This window comes from Somniosus microcephalus, chromosome 16 (assembly GCF_052327205.1).
Source record: "Somniosus microcephalus isolate GS21.2 chromosome 16, FLI_Smic_1.0, whole genome shotgun sequence".
Taxonomy (NCBI): domain Eukaryota; kingdom Metazoa; phylum Chordata; class Chondrichthyes; order Squaliformes; family Somniosidae; genus Somniosus; species Somniosus microcephalus.
The window spans coordinates 102,221,522-102,230,731 of record NC_141002.1 but is presented as its reverse complement, the minus strand read 5'-3'; positions in this window follow the sequence as shown (position 1 = coordinate 102,230,731).

The window sequence follows — 9,210 nt, the reverse complement described above, 5'->3', positions numbered from 1 at the left end:
ACTCCCCTCCTTCACACTCACACTCCCCTCCTTCACACACACACACTCCCCTCCTTCACACTCACACTCCCCTCCTTCACACTCACACTCCCCTCCTTCACACTCACACACTCCCCGCCTTCACACACTCACACTCCCCTCCTCACACTCACACTCCCCTCCTTCACACTCACACTCCCCTCCTTCACACTCACACACTCCCCTCCTTCACACACTGACACTCTCCCTCCTTCACACTCACACTCCCCTCCTTCACACTCACACTCCCCTCCTTCTCACACTCACACCACAACCCTCCTTCACACACACACACTCCCCTCCTTCACACTCACACTCCCCTCCTTCACACCACAACACTCCCCGCCTTCACACTCACACACCCCCTCCTTCACACTCACACACTCCCCTCCTTCACACACTCACACTCCCCACCTTCCACACTCACACTCCCCTCCTCACACACTCACACTCCCCACCTTCACACACTCACACTCCCCTCCTTCACACACCTCACACTCCCCTCCTTCACTCACACACTCCCCTCCTTCACACCACACACACCCCTCCTTCACACTCACACACTCCCCTCCTTCACACTCACACTCCCCTCCATCACACACTCACACTCCCCTCCTTCACACTCACACACTCCCCTCCTTCACACACTCACACTCCCCTCCTTCACACTCACACACTCCCCTCCTTCACACTCACACTCCCCTCCATCACACACTCACACTCCCCTCCTTCACACTCACACACTCCCCTCCTTCACACACTCACACTCCCCTCCTTCACACACTCACACTCCCCTCCTTCACACTCACACACTCCCCCTCCTTCACACACTCACACTCCCCTCCTTCACACCCACACACTCCCCACCCCTCACACCACTCACACTCCCCTCCTTCACACTCACACACTCCCCTCCTTCACACTCACACTCCCCTCCTTCACACTCACACTCCCCTCCTTCACACTCACACACCCCCCCTTCACACACTCACACTCCCCTCCTCACACTCACACACTCCCCTCCTCACACTCACACTCCCCTCCTTCACACTCACACACCCCCCTTCACACACACACCCCCCTCACACACACCCCACCCACACCCACACCCCCCTCCTTCACACACTCACACTCCCCTCCTTCACACCACACACCCCCTCCTCACACTCACACTCCCCTCCTTCACACCACACACACACCCCTCCTTCACACACCACACTCCCCTCCTTCACACTCACACACTCCCCTCCTTCACACACTCACACTCCCCTCCTTCACACCACACACACCCCTCCTCACACACCACACTCCCCTCCTTCACACTCACACACTCCCCTCCTTCACACTCACACTCCCCTCCATCACACTCACACTCCCCACCTTCACACTCACACACTCCCCTCCTTCACACACACACTCCCCTCCTTCACACACACACACCCCCTCCTTCACACTCACACACCCCTCCTTCACACACTCACACTCCCCCTCCTTCACACTCACACACTCCCCTCCTTCACACCACACACTCCCCTCTTCACACTCACACTCCCCTCCTTCACACTCACACTCCCCTCCTTCACACACTCACACTCCCCCCTCACACCACACACTCCCCTCCTCACACACCACACTCCCCTCCTTCACACTCACACTCCCCTCCTTCACACTCACACTCCCCTCCTCACACTCACACACCCCTCCTTCACACTCACACACCCCTCCTTCACACTCACACACTCCCCTCCTTCACACACCACACTCCCCTCCTCACACTCACACACTCCCCTCCTCACACCCACACCCCCTCCTCACACACACACTCCCCTCCCACCACACCACACACCCCACCTCACACACACACACTCCCCTCCTCACACCACACTCCCCTCCTTCACACTCACACTCCCCTCCTTCACACCACACACACCCCTCCTTCACACCTCACACTCCCCCTCCTTCACACTCCACACTCCCCTCCTTCACACTCACACTCCCCTCCTCACACTCACACACTCCCCTCCTTCACACACCACACTCCCCTCCTTCACACCACACCCACACCCCTCCCCACACCACACCCACCCACACACACCCCCCTCACACACTCACACACTCCCCTCCTTCACACTCACACACTCCCCTCCTTCACACACCACACTCCCCTCCTTCACACTCACACTCCCCTCCTCACACCACACACCCTCCTCACTCACACACCCCTCCTTCACACACCACACTCCCCTCCTTCACACTCACACTCCCCTCCTCACACACTCACACTCCCCTCCTTCACACCACCACACTCCCCTCCTTCACACTCACACTCCCCTCCTTCACACACCACACTCCCCACCTACACACACCACACTCCCCTCCTTCACACTCACACTCCCCTCCTTCACACTCACACTCCCCTCCTTCACACACTCACACTCCCCTCCTTCACACACTCACACTCCCCTCCTTCACACACACACACTCCCCTCCTTCACACTCACACCCCCTCCTTCACACCACACCCCACCTCACACTCACACACCCCTCCTTCACACACCACACACTCCCCTCCTCACACCACACACTCCCCTCCTTCACACTCACACTCCCCCCTCACACTCACACTCCCCTCCTTCACACACACACACTCCCCTCCTCACACTCACACACCCCTCCTCACACTCACACTCCCCTCCTTCACACTCACACACTCCCCTCCTTCACACACTCACACTCCCCTCCTTCACACTCACACTCCCCTCCTTCACACTCACACTCCCCTCCTTCACACTCCACACACTCCCCTCCTTCACACACTCACACTCCCCTCCTTCACACTCACACTCCCCTCCTTCACACACACACTCCCCTCCTTCACACTCACACACCCCACCTCACACACACACACTCCCCTCCTTCACACTCCACACTCCCCTCCTCACACTCACACTCCCTCCTTCACACTCACACTCCCCTCCTTCACACTCACACACTCCCCTCCTTCACACACCACACTCCCCTCCTCACACTCACACTCCCCTCCTTCACACACTCACACTCCCCTCCTTCACACACACCACTCCCCTCCTTCACACTCACACTCCCACCTTCACACACACACTCCCCTCCTTCACACTCACACACCCCCTCCTTCACACTCACACACTCCCCTCCTTCACACTCACACTCCCCTCCTTCACACACTCACACTCCCCTCCTCACACTCACACACCCCCTCCTTCACACACTCACACTCCCCTCCTTCACACTCACACTCCCCTCCTTCACACTCACACTCCCCTCCTCACACACTCACACTCCCCTCCTTCACACACACACACTCCCCTCCTTCACACACACACTCCCCTCCTTCACACACTCACACTCCCCTCCTTCACACTCACACACTCCCCTCCTTCACACACTCACACTCCCCTCCTTCACACTCACACACTCCCCTCCTCACACACTCCACTCCCACACACACCCCTCCTTCACACTCACACACTCCCCTCCTTCACACTCACACACCCCTCCTTCACACTCACACTCCCCTCCTTCACACTCACACTCCCCTCCTCACACACTCACACTCCCCTCCTTCACACTCACACACTCCCCTCCTTCACACTCACACTCCCCTCCTTCACACTCACACTCCCCTCCTTCACACTCACACTCCCCTCCTCACACACACTCCCCTCCTTCACACCACACTCCCCACCTCACACTCACACTCCCTCCTCACACTCACACACTCCCCTCCTTCACACTCACACTCCCCTCCTCACACTCACACACTCCCCTCCTTCACACACTCACACTCCCCTCCTCACACTCACACACTCCCCTCCTTCACACACCACACTCCCCTCCTTCACACTCACACACTCCCCTCCTCACACTCACACTCCCCTCCTTCACACTCACCACTCCCCTCCTTCACACTCACACTCCCCTCCTTCACACACTCACACTCCCCTCCTTCACACACACACACTCCCCTCCTTCACACTCACACTCCCCTCCTTCACACTCACACTCCCCTCCTTCACACTCACACTCCCCTCCTTCACACACTCACACTCCCCTCCTTCACACTCACACACTCCCCTCCTTCACACTCACACACTCCCCTCCTTCACACTCACACTCCCCTCCTTCACACTCACACTCCCCTCCTTCACACACTCACACTCCCCTCCTTCACACTCACACACTCCCCTCCTTCACACTCACACTCCCCTCCTTCACACTCACACTCCCCTCCTTCACACTCACACTCCCCTCCTTCACACTCACACACTCCCCTCCTTCACACTCACACTCCCCTCCTTCACACTCACACTCCCCTCCTTCACACTCACACTCCCCACCCTCACACACTCACACTCCCCTCCTTCACACTCACACACTCCCCTCCTTCACACTCACACTCCCCTCCTTCACACACTCACACTCCCCTCCTCACACACTCACACTCCCCTCCTTCACACACCACACTCCCCTCCTTCACACTCACACTCCCCTCCTCACACACTCACACTCCCCTCCTCACACACTCACACTCCCCTCCTCACACACTCACACTCCCCTCCTTCACACCTCACACTCCCCTCCTTCACACTCACACTCCCCTCCTTCACACTCACACACTCCCCTCCTTCACCACACTCACACACCTCCCCTCCTTCACACACTCACACTCCCCTCCCTCACACACACACACTCCCCTCCTTCACACTCACACTCCCCCTCCTCACACTCACACACTCCCCTCCTTCACACACTCACACTCCCCACCTCACACCACACACTCCCCTCCTTCCACACTCACACACCCCTCCTCACACTCACACTCCCCTCCTCACACTCACACTCCCCTCCTTCACACTCACACTCCCCTCCTCACACACTCACACTCCCCTCCTTCACACTCACACACTCCCCTCCTTCCACCACACACACCACTCCCCTCCTTCACACTCACACTCCCCTCCTTCACACTCACACACTCCCCTCCTCACACACTCACCACCCCTCCTCACACTCACACACCCCCTCCACCAACCCCTCCACACCACACTCCCCTCCTTCACACCACACACTCCCCTCCTTCACACTCACACTCCCCTCCTTCACACTCACACTCCCCTCCTTCACACACACACTCCCCTCCTTCACACTCACACTCCCCTCCTTCACACACTCACACTCCCCTCCTTCACACTCACACACCCCCTCCTTCACACTCACACTCCCCTCCTCACACCACACACCCCCTCCTTCACACTCACACTCCCCACCTTCACACCACACACTCCCCTCCTCACACACCACACTCCCCTCCTTCACACTCACACACTCCCCTCCCTCACACACTCACACTCCCCTCCTTCACACCACACACTCCCCTCCTTCACACACACACTCCCCTCCTTCACACACACACTCCCCCCTCACACACACACACACTCCCCACCCTTCACACCACACACTCCCCTCCTTCACACTCACACTCCCCTCCTTCACACCACACACTCCCCTCCTTCACACCACACACTCCCCTCCTTCACACACACACCCTCCCCTCCTTCACACTCACACACTCCCCTCCTTCACACTCACACTCCCCTCCTTCACACTCACACTCCCCTCCTTCACACACTCACACTCCCCTCCTTCACACACACACCCCCTCCTCACACTCACACTCCCTCCTCACACCACACTCCCCTCCTTCACACTCACACTCCCCTCCTCACACCACACACTCCCCTCCTTCACACTCACACTCCCCTCCTTCACACTCACACACCCCACCTTCACACACTCACACTCCCCTCCTTCACACACACACACTCCCCACCTCACACACTCACACTCCCCTCCTTCACACTCACACTCCCCTCCTTCACACTCACACTCCCCTCCTTCACACACCACACTCCCCTCCTCACACACACCACACTCCCCTCCTTCACACTCACACCCCCCTCCTCACACCACACTCCCCTCCTTCACACTCACACACTCCCCTCCTTCACACACACACACTCCCCTCCTTCACACTCACACTCCCCTCCTTCACACTCCACACTCCCCTCCTTCACACTCACACTCCCCTCCTTCACACACTCACACTCCCCTCCTTCACACACACACACTCCCTCCTTCACACTCACACTCCCCTCCTTCACACACTCACACTCCCCTCCTTCACACTCACACACTCCCCTCCTTCACACACACACTCCCCTCCTTCACACACTCACACTCCCCTCCTTCACACTCACACTCCCCTCCTTCACACTCACACACTCCCCTCCTTCACACTCACACACTCCCCTCCTTCACACCACACACTCCCCTCCTTCACACTCACACTCCCCTCCTTCACACTCACACTCCCCTCCTTCACACACTCACACTCCCCTCCTTCACACTCACACACTCCCCTCCTTCACACACTCACACTCCCCTCCTTCACACTCACACTCCCCTCCTTCACACTCACACTCCCCTCCTTCACACACTCACACTCCCCTCCTTCACACACTCACACTCCCCCTCCTTCACACTCACACACTCCCCTCCTTCACACACTCACACTCCCCTCCTTCACACTCACACTCCCCTCCTTCACACACTCACACTCCCCTCCTTCACACACTCACACTCCCCTCCTTCACACTCACACTCCCCTCCTTCACACCACACTCCCCTCCTTCACACACTCACACTCCCCTCCTTCACACTCACACACTCCCCTCCTCCACACTCACACTCCCCTCCTTCACACTCACACTCCCTCCTTCACACTCACACTCCCCTCCTTCACACACTCACACTCCCCTCCTTCACACTCACACTCCCCTCCTTCACACTCACACTCCCCTCCTTCACACTCACACTCCCCTCCTTCACACACTCACACTCCCCTCCTTCACACACACACACTCCCCTCCTTCACACACTCACACTCCCCTCCTTCACACCACACACTCCCCTCCTTCACACACTCACACTCCCCTCCTTCACACTCACACACTCCCCTCCTTCACACACTCACACTCCCCTCCTTCCACACTCACACTCCCCTCCTTCACACTCACACTCCCCTCCTTCACACTCACACACTCCCCTCCTTCACACACTCACACTCCCCTCCTTCACACACTCACACTCCCCTCCTTCACACTCACACTCCCCTCCTTCACACTCACACTCCCCTCCTTCACACACTCACACTCCCCTCCTTCACACTCACACTCCCCTCCTTCACACTCACACTCCCCTCCTTCACACACACACACTCCCCTCCTTCACACTCACACTCCCCTCCTTCACACTCACACACTCCCCTCCTTCACACACTCACACTCCCCTCCTTCACACACTCACACTCCCCTCCTTCACACACTCACACTCCCCTCCTTCACACTCACACACTCCCCTCCTTCACACTCACACTCCCCTCCTTCACACTCACACACTCCCCTCCTTCACACTCACACACTCCCCTCCTTCACACTCACACTCCCTCCTTCACACACTCACACTCCCCTCCTTCACACACTCACACTCCCCTCCTTCACACACTCACACTCCCCTCCTTCACACACTCACACTCCCCTCCTTCACACACTCACACTCCCCTCCTTCACACACTCACACTCCCCTCCTTCACACACTCACACTCCCCTCCTTCACACACTCACACTCCCCTCCTTCACACTCACACTCCCCTCCTTCACACACTCACACTCCCCTCCTTCACACTCACACTCCCCTCCTTCACACACTCACACTCCCCACCTTCACACACTCACACTCCCCTCCTTCACACACTCACACTCCCCTCCTTCACACACACACACTCCCCTCCTTCACACACTCACACTCCCCTCCTTCACACTCACACTCCCCTCCTTCACACACTCACACTCCCCTCCTTCACACTCACACTCCCCTCCTTCACACTCACACTCCCCTCCTTCACACTCACACTCCCCTCCTTCACACTCACACACTCCCCTCCTTCACACACACACACTCCCCTCCTTCACACTCACACTCCCCTCCTTCACACTCACACTCCCCTCCTTCACACTCACACACTCCCCTCCTTCACACTCACCACTCCCCTCCTTCACACTCACACACTCCCCTCCTTCACACACTCACACTCCCCTCCTTCACACTCACACTCCCCTCCTTCACACACTCACACTCCCCTCCTTCACACACTCACACTCCCCTCCTTCACACACTCACACTCCCCTCCTTCACTCTCACACTCCCCTCCTTCACACTCACACTCCCCTCCTTCACACACTCACACTCCCCTCCTTCACACACTCACACTCCCCTCCTTCACACTCACACTCCCCTCCTTCACACACTCACACTCCCCTCCTTCACACTCACACACTCCCCTCCTTCACACTCACACACTCCCCTCCTTCACACACTCACACTCCCCTCCTTCACACTCACACACTCCCCTCCTTCACACACTCACACTCCCCTCCTTCACACTCACACACTCCCCTCCTCACACACTCACACTCCCCTCCTTCACACTCACACTCCCCTCCTTCACACTCACACTCCCCTCCTTCACACTCACACTCCCCTCCTTCACACTCACACACTCCCCTCCTTCACTCACACACTCCCCTCCTTCACACTCACACTCCCCTCCTTCACACTCACACACTCCCCTCCTTCACAATCACACTCCCCTCCTTCACAATCACACTCCCCTCCTTCACACACTCACACTCCCCTCCTTCACACTCACAACACTCCCCTCCTTCACACTCACACTCCCCTCCCTCACACACTCACACTCCCCTCCTTCACACACTCACACTCCCCTCCCTCACACACTCACACTCCCCTCCTTCACACACTCACACTCACCTCCTTCACACACTCACACTCCCCTCCTTCACACACTCACACTCCCCTCCTTCACACACTCACACTCCCCTCCCTCACACACTCACACTCCCCTCCTTCACGCTCACACTCCCCTCCTTCACTCACACTCCCCTCCTTCACACTCACACACTCCCCTCCTTCACACACTCACACACTCCCCTCCTTCACACACTCACACTCCCCTCCTTCACACTCACACACTCCCCTCCTTCACACTCACACTCCCCTCCTTCACACTCACAC